A 13,227-nucleotide genomic window follows, 5' to 3' on the forward strand; every position below is an offset into this window, starting at 1 on the left:
TTGATGCTACCAGTGTCCAGTACCCACCACCCAAAGCAACACAGGGTGAGAGTGTAGATATTTTTCAATGCCTAAGGTTGTTTCTAGAAACATCCCGAAACCCTCTTCGCTACCACTGTCAGTTCTACCTGGGTCGGAGACAATGGCCCACAGGTGGTTCATTCTGCAGCCATACAGATGGGCATTTTTAAATGCCTAGAATTCCTTTTCTTGCCTATATAACATTGATCCACCTAAGTCACTTAAATTGTTTCATTTTATTTCAAAGACAAAACAGAAGAAAGGGGTGAATTTTGTCTGACATTCATTTCATTGAATGGAAAACATCCATTTTTATGTGACTGATATCATCAAATTTAAGTCTGTAACCATGGACCTGTCTAGGTAGGGATATCCTTTTTGCAGAAATGAATGTTAAACTTTTAGCATATGCTTTCTCTAGATAATTATGAAAGTCTGTTCTCTTTTGAAAAGTTCTGAAATGACTTGCAGATAAATTTAAAATGCCAGCATTTTAGATTTCAAATACAGTTCAAATATTTGGTGTACTAGTAATTATGCAAATGATAAAAATCAATGCATGTCAAGAATTTGTGTCTGATTTCCTATCAGATAAGTCTGTCGTAAAATGTCATTACCAAAGCAGGGAAAGCTCTACTATGAGAAACAAAATTAATTTAAAAGTATCATGAGCTATTAAATTCTCTCTCTTTCTCTCTCTCTCTCACTCTCTCAGACACACACACACATACACACAAACACACACACACAAGGTTTTGGGGAAAATGTTTCAGATCTTTCCACGAACTAAATGTTGTGTTAACAAGACTGTTCAATGTGTTAAATGGCTGTCATCTATAATTAGTTCATATTGAGCAACAAGATAGGAGTTACATCAGGTGTTACATCAGGTGATACATCAGGTAAAGGACTGTGCTAAAGAAACTTAATGACAATTTCTATTGTGAGCAGCGATGTACGCTGAATACAGAAAGCCCAGCTTACAATCTTTTGCTAAAATGTTAACTTCATTTTCTCCTTCGCTTTTCCCAGAATGTGTGTGTTTTATCTGGAAAATGATACATGCTTTTAATTTTACCGACATGCTGCATTGATGCAATGCCATGTAATTGAGCATTTCTCATTGTTATTATGCTGCAGCACTTTAGGTGATGCATAGAAGCCAGCTTGTTTCCAAAATCCTCTGCTTCCTTATTTAGATTCTTGACATGGTGCTTCTGTTGCCAAATGCAAAACATATTGTACTGTCTTGTGAGTGGCTTTTTTTTTTTTTTTTGCCCTTGTTAATAAGGTCACTCAAATGTAGCATTGAAGAATTGTGAATTGTGCTTAATATCTTAACTAATGGCTAAAGGCAGAGAAATTGTTTTTAAAAAAACTGTCCTTTACATTACTCTAGCTTTTTAATTTTTTTTCTCTTTTTTAAAAATTGTTATTGGTTTTTATTCAACCAGGAAAATATTCCTATATTTTTATTCTTGCTTTTCTCATTTTAAAGCACTGTTGTTTTAAAAATAATGATATTTTACTACCAATTCTAGTCATAATATTCATAGCTCACACTTATATGGTACTTTTTATGGCCCACAAGCTATTCCAAGCAATTTCTATATATTAACTCAGCTTTCATAACAGTCTTTTCAGATATTACTATTATTATCCCCATTTCATAGGTGAGATTGAGGTGTAAAAAATAAGAAAAGCTTGCCCAGCTACTGAGTGATAAAACTTGGATTTGGACCCCAGGATTCTGGCTTTAGGCCCATGTTCCTAAACTCTATAGTAAACCTGTTAACGAAGTTTATTCGAACAAGATTGACAAAATTTATTGATCAAGAATGTTAATAATTGTTAAAGCATTTCTCTCTAGTGTTTATTTGAAAAAAAAATTCTAATAAGTAAATGCATTTTATATAAAATTTTGTGAAAATACTTTTTAAGTCTCTAAATAAAATCACGCATTTTCTTTTTATTCCTTACATACTTTTGTCGTATTCTAGTACTGTTTATTCTGCAGGTACTACTTTATCCCACAGACTCCATATTGTCTCTCAAGGAAGGTTATATTTGCTGAAATGTTACATGGTCTTAAACCAGATCAAAGTTCATATCAAATTTTCAGTGAAGTGAAATGTGTTTATCCTCTGGAGTCCCAAAGTTGGGTAAGCATCATGTCTACATTTATAAGTTTTCTGAAATTCTTTCAAAACTCTGGATGGACATCATCTAGGTTAGATGATTCACTTAACAGAGCTTATTTTTCACTATAGGAAAGATTTTAAATGGTAAAAATAAATTGGGAAAACTGTCATAATGCAGACAGTTTTCAGTTTCACTTAATGAACTGTGTTGGGCACTTGTACATAAGTGTTTACTGGAGCATGTCGGGATATCAGCTGTGGAATAAAAAGAAAACTGAGGCCACACGGTGACCTCACTGGTGTTCAGGGCAGGAACCGAAGTCAAAAAACAGTGGTGCAAAAGCTTTTCCCACCAAATACAGCCAGGCAGTTGGAGGCCCAGTACTCATATTAGTGCTGATATCATTTGGCGTGATTCAGCTACTCATCAAGGCTGAGACACCTCTATCTGAGCAAAGATAATGTCTCCAACTCTAATAGGTGGCAGTTATGGGCCTGGGACTATAGTATATGCTTAGAAGGTGATAAAAAAATACAAAAAAGCTGAGCATAATATTAGTGACCCAATGAAACGTTCTGCTATTTAGAACAAAGTGTGTACTGAAATATCCCATAGGATGATTAATCACAAATTGGAAGAGGGATAAGCAGACAAAATCACCCTGATGGAAGAGAAAGAGAATATGTGTCCTGTTCAGGTATCTTTTCTTCTCACCACCCAAACACCAAATCTTTACTTCTAACACCATCATCCTACTAAGTTCTAATAATCCAGAATATTGAGCTGAGGAGAAAAGAAATGTAAAATCAAAGGAGGTGGTCCAAAAATAACTTCTAAAGCAACATAACATTTTACACTATTAATAAGGGTCACAGGATTATGCTTGCATTCAAGACCTGGTTAAATGATTAACACTCGGCTTAGGAAAACGTATCGCTAAAATTTTTGGTGCTTAATTTATTATAATTTAAAAAATAAGCTAAACATATTTGAATTAAGATTAGATAGGCTTAAGAGAAATGCTACAAAATTGTTATGAATATAATATATATCTTTTTCCCCCCTAAAATAGGTTGCAGAGTATTGATTCATTTTTGGTGGGACACATCTTGTTGAAGACTACAGAGAAAAGGTCAGTTTTCTGCAAAATTGCTTTCATTATGTTGTCCCTGAAGGTACAAGGCAAGTTAATTTAAAATTGTAATTACATCTTCACACCAAATATATCTGGATTAAAAATAACAAGAAAGTTTTTTTTAGTTAAAATTTTAAACAAGTGAAATTAACTTAAATGTCATTAAGTCTGTCTGTTAAGTAAATATCCAACAGGAGCTAGGTTATATGAAGTTAAAATATAATACTTTTGAGATAGCTGTAAATTTAAAGAATTAAATTTAAATAATTTTAATGGAAATTCAATGTGAATATTTTTAAGGTTTATCGAGTTGTAATTAACATACAAATAATTGGACATGTTTAATGTATACGTTTTGATTAGTTTGGACAGATGCACACATCTGTGATACCATTACCACAATCAAAGTACTAAACATATCCATCCCTTCCAAAAATTCCCTTGTGTTCTCTTGTGGTTTTGTTGATAACTGTTGTTTAGTTTTGTTTTTGTGGTAAGAACATTTAACATGAAATCTACAATATTAGCAGAGTTTAAAGTGCACAATACCACATTATTAACATGGATACTATGTTGTACAGCAGAACTGTAGGACTTCTTTGTTTCATATAACTGAAACTCTATACTCATTGAGCAACAATGTCCCATTTATTGCAAATTATTTTCATAAAACTCAATGTCTATTTTTTTTAGTAGGCATACAATTGTGTTTATGGTGGAAATAATACTTGATTACTCAGTAGAACTCTACATCTCATTTTAATATATAATTGCTACTAAATAAATTATAATACCATGTTTTAGGTAATTTTCTCATTAGTAGATAGATCTACAGGAAAAAGAGAAAAATATCTGCTGGGTTCTATTATGTGCTAATATCTTAGGTTTGTTGTCTTATTTAGAGTAGAACCAGAAACCCAGTGAGGTTAAATAATTACCCAAACCACAAATGTACTAAATGGGTTTCTAGAAAAGATTTAAGTCTTCTCTAAGATTTAAGTCTGTCAGACTTCATATGTGACTTAGCCCCATGCCCTCCTGCGACAACATTTTTCCTCAGGTTGTTCCTGCTGGCTTGGGTCACCAGGGCCTCCTGCGTGCCAGCCTTGTTGCTATCAGCGCAAGATTTTGAACCCGTCACAAAGGAGAAGCTCCAACAAAGCCTCCAGGCAACACAGCTTCTGAAGCTAAAATGGACACAAGAACTCTATCTAGTCAACAGCAGTTACTTGGTCTGCATAGCTTGGTGAAGCAGCTCACAACTGGAGAACCAAGACTATCTATCTCCACAGTCAAACTGGACACTGAGACAGAAACTGCACCCACCTGTGTGTAACAGTGGGACTTTGCCATTTCACTGTCTCCATTAACATGACTTTACTTTTCAGGGACCCTTCTGCCCAGACAAATGGTTTGTTCATTTTATGTAATCACTTCTCAAAAGACTCACTTATTCCTCACTGGAAAATATTAATAGACACCAATGCTTCCAAGGTCACTTTTTGCAAAATTACTTTCATTATGTTGTCCCTGAAGATAAAGACAGATTAATTTAAAGTTGCAATTTAAGGGAAGCCTGGGTGGTGCTGTTGGTTAAGTGTCCAACTCTTGGTTTCAGCTCAGGTTGTAATCTCAGGGTCCTGAGATGGAGCCCTGCACTGAGCTCTGTGCTGAGTGCTCAGTCAGCTTAAAATTCTCTCTTCCTTTCCCTCTGCCCCTTCTCCTTTCCTGGAGAGAGGCTTGTTAAGGGGAAATATTTGGAGAGAAAGATCCATAATGCAAAGAAAATTCTGTATGAACTGGTACAAATCGAGAGGTGGTAGAACTTTGAGTGTTCATGTTAAATATTGAATATGTGAGGTCAGAGGCTGCTAAGTCTGAGACATTCAGTTTTGTACTAGGCCACATTTGGCTTGTGTAATGATGAAGAGTCTCCTTGACCAAACTTTGGTCAAGTTCTTCTGAGTTTTCTTTATGACAAGGCCTGACCTTGGGTTCCTGGGTTCTTCCTTATAGAATCCAGTTTTAGCAAGAATCCAGCTTAGTTAGTTTAAGTCAGAATCCCCACCTTTCCCTGAAACAAATAATACATTATATGTTAATAAGAAAACAAAAAAATCCCCACCCTTGATGATAACTGATTATCTCAACATCTGATAACTGATCACCTCAAATCACCCCCAGGTGATGTCTGATCACCCTGACTTGCCACTACCAATAATCCCATTAGGTCATTTAACTACAATTCCTCTTTCCCCTAATGTGTCTTCTTGGTAATTTTCCATCCTCCAACCTCCTCATCTTGTTCCCTGCCTGTAACTCCCACTTTTTCTTTTAGAAAATGGTCCCCTAGTTATTAAGTGAGATACTGGCACTCCTTATTTCTTGTATTTCTTTCCAGGTTGTAATCTGTTAATACCTTCCTAAATTGAAACTCCCCTTCAAACCTCTGTAAAAACAAAAACAACCGGTTTCTCCCCTTGTCCTTACCCCCATTTTTGCTTTAACATTCTTAGATTTTTTCCCCCTTGATTTATCGCTTGAAAAATTCCTGGCCACTTCCATAATGCCAATGACTATTCCTTTGTAAATTCTCCTGTGATCACTCGTTCATGTTTAAATTTTGCCCTATAAATCTGAAATGCATAAAAACAGTACAATAATTGATATCCAGTACTCACACCCAGAAGTTTACCTCTTATTCTTTTTCTATCAGTAGTTGTGTTCAAATTTATTGCTTAGTATAGCCTACCAAATTTCTGCAAAGAGATCAAATGGTAGCATTAAAATTCACCAATAATAAGAAGCGAACATAAACACCTCTCAAATTTGGATATAAATCTTCTCCCATTATCAAAATCCCTGGAAAAAATATAAACCCAAAATAATACCCTCTACCAATTTTAAAGTTTATAGCACCAAATTTAAAGTAAATTTTAAAACTTTTAAAAATTTTTAAAAAAAAAAAATTTTTTCCCTCTGTCAGCACAATGAAATAAAATATATTTTGAATGTCTTATTTGCAGTCTTAGCTAAAGGGGTTATGGACACCCAGGTGGAGTTGGGGATTCCTGTAGCAATATGAGCTGTCTTTCATGGAAACAGCCACCATTCTTTCAGGACCTCAGAAGATCTAGATCAATGTGAAATCACATGTCTCATTTCCAAGAGTGTTCAAAGAGTTGGAAGGACATATAAGATTATTATTATTATTATTTTTAAAGATTTTATTTATTTATTTGACAGAGAGAGACACAGTGACAGAGGGAACACAAGCAGGGGGAGTGGGAGAGGGAGAAGCAGGCTTCCCGCCGAGCAGGGAGCCCGATGTGGGACTCGATCCCAGGACCCTGGGATCATGACCTGAGCCGAAGGCAGATGCTTAACGACTGAGCCACCCAGGCACCCCGGACATATAAGATTATTAAATATTAAACTTTCTACCCCCTCACCAGTCAATAAATTTAGGAAACAAGATGATATCCAGTCCCTGGGAAAATAACTGTAGCAGAAATGCAGTGGTAGTTGAGGGAAGCAGGGAGGGAGGGACTGAAATCTTCTAGGTATCAGCTTTATCAAATGTTAGTCTGTGAGATCAGATATCAAGAAATTGAAAGAAAATATACAATTAGCAGAAATCTCCCACAAATCAGCTAAATTTTACCCTGCTTGGAGGAAATTGATCATACGTGGTAGTGGTGGTGATGATGGTGGCAAGTAAACAACATAAATTGCCATTCCATCGGGCGCCTGGGTGGCTCAGTTGGTTAAGCGACTGCCTTCGGCTCAGGTCATGATCCTGGAGTCCCGGGATCGAGTCCCGCATCGGGCTCCCTGCTCGGCAGGGAGTCTGCTTCTCCCTCTGACCCTCCCCCCTCTCATGCTCTCTGTCTCTCACTCTCTCTCTCTCAAATAAATAAATAAAATCTTTAAAAAAAAAAAAAAATTGCCATTCCATCAGAGTGACATGAACTATCACCAACTTCTTGCAAAGCTCAGATATCCAGTATAGTAGTTGCTATTGTCACTAGCTACTTTTCTTTATCACCCGCTATTCAAAACCTTTCATTTCCCTTTTTTGGAACCTCTTTCACTTAGCATAACATTTTTGAGGTTTATTCATTTTGCTGCATGTATCTTTAGTTCATCCCTTTTTATTATTGAGTAGTATTCCATCATATACCACATTTAGTTATCCATTTACCAGCTGATGGACATTTGGATTGTTTCCAGCTTGGGGCCATTTTAAATAACTGCTATGAATAGTTAAGTTCAAATCTTTGGGTGGACTTGTTTTCCTAATGGAATTATTGGGTCTTACAACTTTTTAAGAAACTAAAGAATTGTTTTTTCAAAGTAGTTATAACATTCTATGTTCTTAGTAGCAATGAAGGTTCCCATTTCCCTCCATCCTTACCAGTACCTGGGATGGAAAAGCATGTCTATTTTAGTGTTATAATAGTTATGTAGAGGGATCACACTGTGGTTTGAGCTTTCAATTCCTTAGTGAAAAATGATGTTTATGTTCTCTTTAAATGCATATTTGTCATTTGTCTATCTTATTAGGTGAAGTTTCTATTCACATTTTTTTTTTCATTATTTTATTATATTGTCTGTCCTCTAATGGTGATAGTTGAGTTGCAGAGTTTATTATATATTATGGATGCAAATCTTTTTTTTTTTTGAGATTTTATTTATTTGACAGAGAGAGACACAGCAAGAGAGGGAACACAAGCAGGCGGAGTGGGAGAGGGAGAAGCAGGCTTCCCGCAGAGCAGGGAGCCCGATGTGGGACTCGATCCCAGGACCCTGGGACCATGACCTGAGCTGAAGGCAGACGCCCAACAACTGAGCCACCCAGGCGCCCCTGGATACAAATCTTTTATCAAAAATGTATTTTGCAAATACTTTGTTCTTCTATTGCCTATCTTTTTTAGTTTAATGATGTCTTTTGAAAAGCAAAAGCAAGAAATTTAAATGTTTATGAAGTCTGTTTTATGTTATATTTTCTCTTAGGGCTTATGCTTGTTGTGTTATAGCCAAGGAAGCCTTTTCTATCCTAACGTTGCAAGAGTTATCTTCTATGTTTTTTCTAGAAGTTTCATAGTTTTGAACTTAAATTTAGGTCTATGATCCATTGTAAGTTATATGTGCGTGTGTTTGGTGTGAGGTAAGGGTTTGAGTGTATTCTTTCCTTTCTCTGCCATGTGGATTTCCAGTTGTTCTAGTGATGGGGGAACAGAAGGCAAGCTGAGGACAAAGCAGAAGGTGACACTCCCCCCATGGGATCTATGTGACATTCCTCAGGCACTCCTGGCTGCCCTAAAGGAAAAACAAATAGTCAACTTGTAGAGATTACAATTCTTTGAGACTCGAGTCTCCCTCAGTTACAAAAGTCTTAGCAATCTACAAGAACAAAGCATTTCTATCAATAACCTAGCTTCCAGAAGGGAATGTAAATACAACCCATCCACAGATACTTGAAGAGTGTAATGTTCCTCGAGGAAGTTCCCAATTATCTTAATGTTAATGCCTTACTAGAGGGAAAAACAACCTTAACTTGACAATGGCAAGGCCTCCAGGATCCTGTGAGTCTTCCTTAACATATGAAAGTACTGTCTGGAAACCTCCCTTTTCCTTACCTCCCCCAATCCCATAGTATATAATCAGCCACCCCTCACAACCCTGGGGCAGCAGCTCTCTCTGCCCACGGGTCCTGTCCCTGTGCTTTAATAAACCCCCATTTTGCACCAAAGACATCTCAAGAATTCTTTCTTGGTCATCAGCTCTAGACTCCACCCCACTGAACCTCACCTATATTCCAAAATCCCATCACTAGAACAATTTCTTTTTTTTTTTTTAAAGATTTTATTTATTTATTTGACAGAGAGAGACACAGCGAGAGCGGGAACACAAGCAGGGGGAAGGGGAGAGGGAGAAGCAGGCCTCCCGCGGAGCAGGGAGCCCAACGCGGGGCTCGATCCCAGGACCCTGGGATCATGACCTGAGCCGAAGGCAGACGCTTAACGACTGAGCCACCCAGGCGCCCCTAGAACAATTTCTTGAAAAACTATATTTTCCTTTTGAATTAGCTTGGCACTTTTGTTGAAAATCCATCTTATATGTAGATTCTGTTTGGACTCTCTTTTTGGCTTTGTTAATCTATATGTACATTTATGCCAATACTGTATTGTCTTGATGACTACACCTTTCAAATAAATCGTGAAATCAGGTAGTTTGTCTTCAACTTGTTCTTTTTCAAAATTGGGTCTTCTAGATTCTTTATATTTCTGGTCAGTTTATATTAAATATACACATATATGGCAAAAAAAACCCCCTGCATTTGGTGTTTGTAGTAACTTTATTCATAATTGCCAAAACTTGGAAAGAATCAAGATGTCCTTCAGTAGGTGAACGAATAAATAAACTGACACATCCAGACAATGGGATAATGTTTAGGTCTAAAAAGAAATGAGTACAAAACCAGGAAAAAATAAAGGAAACCTATGCATATTACTTTGGGTTTTTATGGAGGTTTCATTACACTGGCTTAAGTCACCTCATTAACATAACAAGGACAAGCTTATCACTCTCATCATTTAGGAAATTCCAAGGGTTTGGGGAACTCTGTGCCTGAAAAGGAGAAAGAAGCCAAATCCATATTTGTTATATAATTCACAATATCATATTTGCTTTATGAAGATCAAGATCAGATTATGTCAGCTCTAGATGTAAGGCCTGTGTTTTTCCTGTAGCTTGGCATCATGCTCAACTCAGACAATCCCAGGCTTAACACAGAACTGCAAGTATTTTCTGAGACTCATTAGATTGAGGATGAGCTAGTTATATGCAAGCACTATTAAACTTGGGAAAGCATTATCTTCCGTGTGGCCTAGATATTCAACTCAGGCTCAGCTGTTAAACTCAGAACCATAAAAATAAAACCAAATTGCAGAAGTACAGGACTCTGCAAATTTCTCATGTAACCTGAGTTAATACAGTGTCTCCAAAACTTAAAGCCTCTTGATCAAGACTCTGCCAGATGCCTTTATTCTCATTTTGCTCCCCAAATGTCCATCTTATAATTTCCATTTCTAGTGCACCAAATCTTAACACTTCCCTGAATTGAAACTGCTACTTTCACAAACTTCAGAATCTGCCCTCCTTCCTTGCTCCACTTTCCCAAAGGGGGAATTCATGCTTTAGTAAGTCTAACAGCATGGAAAAGCGAAGCAGAAAGCATGCATCTCAATAAGCATGTAGTCACATCCCAAAGAAAAAGAAAAAGGGCAGGAAGAGAATCATACTAATTTATTCCTTTCTGTATCAAGAGGAGCAATTGAGCTAGGCATGTTTTGCAAATGAAACTCTATATGGAAGAAGGCATTAGGTCTGGGAAAGAAGCATTTCCTAACCTAAATCCATAATCACATAAATTCTCAAAAATAATTTTACTCTTACTTCTCTTTTTGAAATGTTGCCAATCTTTGATTCTGGGGAAATCCTCCTATTGACATTTTCAGTTCTTGTTTTCAGCTTGGCAAATTTGCCAGGAAAATGAGCTTGTGAATATACTGATTCATTAACTGTATATATTTTTGTTTTTGCTGTGATAATGTTGTATTCTATAAAAGATGTTTAAACTGTGATTATTGTTAATTGCTAAGTGTGATGTAGGAAATGGCTGTGGTTCAGATCCATTGGCCAAGAAAGAATTCTTGAGAAGTCTTTTGGTGCATAAAGATGGTTTTATTAAAGCACGGGGACAGGATTTGAGGGCAGAAATTGCTGCACTGAGGTTGTGAGGAGTGACTGATTATATACTTTCAAGTTGGGAGAGAGTTAGGGATAACATAAGTCTCTAAGGAATTTTGGAAGCAAGGTTTCCAGGGGGCTAGCTATTGTTAGGAAAAGGTCATTTACTACTGTCTAATAAAATCTTAGTCATGATGATGAGGGAACAGAAGGCAAGCTGAGGACAAAGCAGAAGCTGACACCCCACAATCCCTCCCCACAGATGGGATATTTGTGACATTCCTCATGCACTCCTGGCTGCCCTAAAGCTAAGGAAAGGAAAAACAAATAGTTAAACTTACAGAGATCACAATCCTGCAAGACAGGAGTCTCCATCAGTTTACAAATGTCTTAGCAATCTACAAGAACAAAGCATTTCTATCAATGGTCTAGCTGCCAGAAGGAAATGTAGATACAATTAAATGTCCTTATAAACTGTAGCCCATTGACAGATACTTGAAGTGGGCAGAATGTAATGTTCCTCCAGGAAGCTCCCAACATTAATGTCTTGCTAGAGGGAAAAACAACATTAACTTGACAATGGCAAGGCCTCCAGTATCAGATGAATCTTCTTTAACATATGAAAATCCTTTTGAAATCTCCCTTTTCCTTACCGCCCCCCAACCCCAGAGTATATAATCAGCCACCCCTCACAACCCTGGGGCAGCAGCTCTTTCTGCCCACGGTCCTGTCCTGTGCTTTAATAAACCACCATTTTGCACCAAAGACATCTCAAGAATTCTTTCTTGGTCATCAGCTCTAGACTCCACCCCACTGAACCTCACCTATATTCCAAAACCCCATCAATGAAACCCTTCAGGTATATATTGGGGGGTCAAATGCTTGGGGGATGATTGCCAACATGTATTTTGGGGGGTAGAGACAAAGAAAGTTTGCAAAGGAATTTTTGTATGTTAAAGGAGACTTAGAGGATCCTGAGGGGGCCATGGCGGGGGGGGGGGGGTTATGATAATGTTAAGGTAAGATTGCCCTTTGCCCTTAGCAAAGTATTAACGTTGAGGTAGTTGAGGTCCTAGAAGAAGGTCACTCCACCTGTTTCAAGGACTGTGGGAAGTAAGGAAATTTCATTTTTTCTTTTGTCTTTGTTTCCCACATCAAGTGTAACCCAAATGTGTTCTTTTTTATCTTGACTGATGTTGTCAGTGTTGCTCAGTCCTTACATTACTCGTCTTCCAGTATTAGTTTGCTACAGTCATTGGAAACATGTTCCATTTTCCTCATGTACCCAGGTATTGAAATGCATACCTCAAGTGACTTTTTATTTCCTTGGAAGTCTTCACTCTTGCCCTTTTCCTCTCTACAGAGGAAGGTTATCTTTCTCTTTGTAAAGTCAACATTTCCATATGTATACATCTATGAAGGACAACCATTCTACTGTGCTAAATTTGTTTACAAGATTATACATTTCTTATGTAAGTGGCATTTAATTAGATAACCACATTCACTCCCTGTGAGTGGTGCTTGTTGCTGATGTTGTTTCTGTCTAAATATCCTGAAAATCTAGAGAACATTCAAATGTGCCCTAAAGATTTTTCTATTTTAAATATGTACATCTTCTATGCTGTTAGAGTAAGCTTTAATATATTTGAAATCTTGTCATAAAATAAGAATAAAATGAGAATTCTTGACAGTTCACAAAAAGCTTTGGTGGTTAATCATTTAGAACATGAAAAGGGCCACAGATTATTTTTCTTTTCATCCTCTCTGTTTCTTCTTTTTTTTTTTTTTTTAAAGATTTTATTAATTTATTTGACAGAGAGAGACACAGCGAGAGAAGGAACACAAGCAGGGGGAGTGGGAGAGGGAGGAGCAGGCTTCCCGCGGAGCTGGGAGCCCGATGCGGGGCTCGATCCCAGGACCCTGGGATCGTGACCTGAGCCGAAGGCAGACGCTTAACGACTGAGCCACCCAGGCGCCCCCATCCTCTCTGTTTCACTGTGGGTCCATTGTTCCCTGCCTTGTAAAAATGCTCAGTGGTTTTGATAATCACTTTCAACCATCTCTCCCTGCTGCAGTGGTTTCTTCTAAACATGCTCCTGGCAATCTGGAAACCTAAATACAATGCAAAGTTTTCATTATTCTTCAAGAGAGACTGCCTGAAAATGAAGCCAGCA

Source organism: Neomonachus schauinslandi, chromosome 6, assembly GCF_002201575.2.
Source record: "Neomonachus schauinslandi chromosome 6, ASM220157v2, whole genome shotgun sequence".
NCBI classification, from domain to species: domain Eukaryota; kingdom Metazoa; phylum Chordata; class Mammalia; order Carnivora; family Phocidae; genus Neomonachus; species Neomonachus schauinslandi.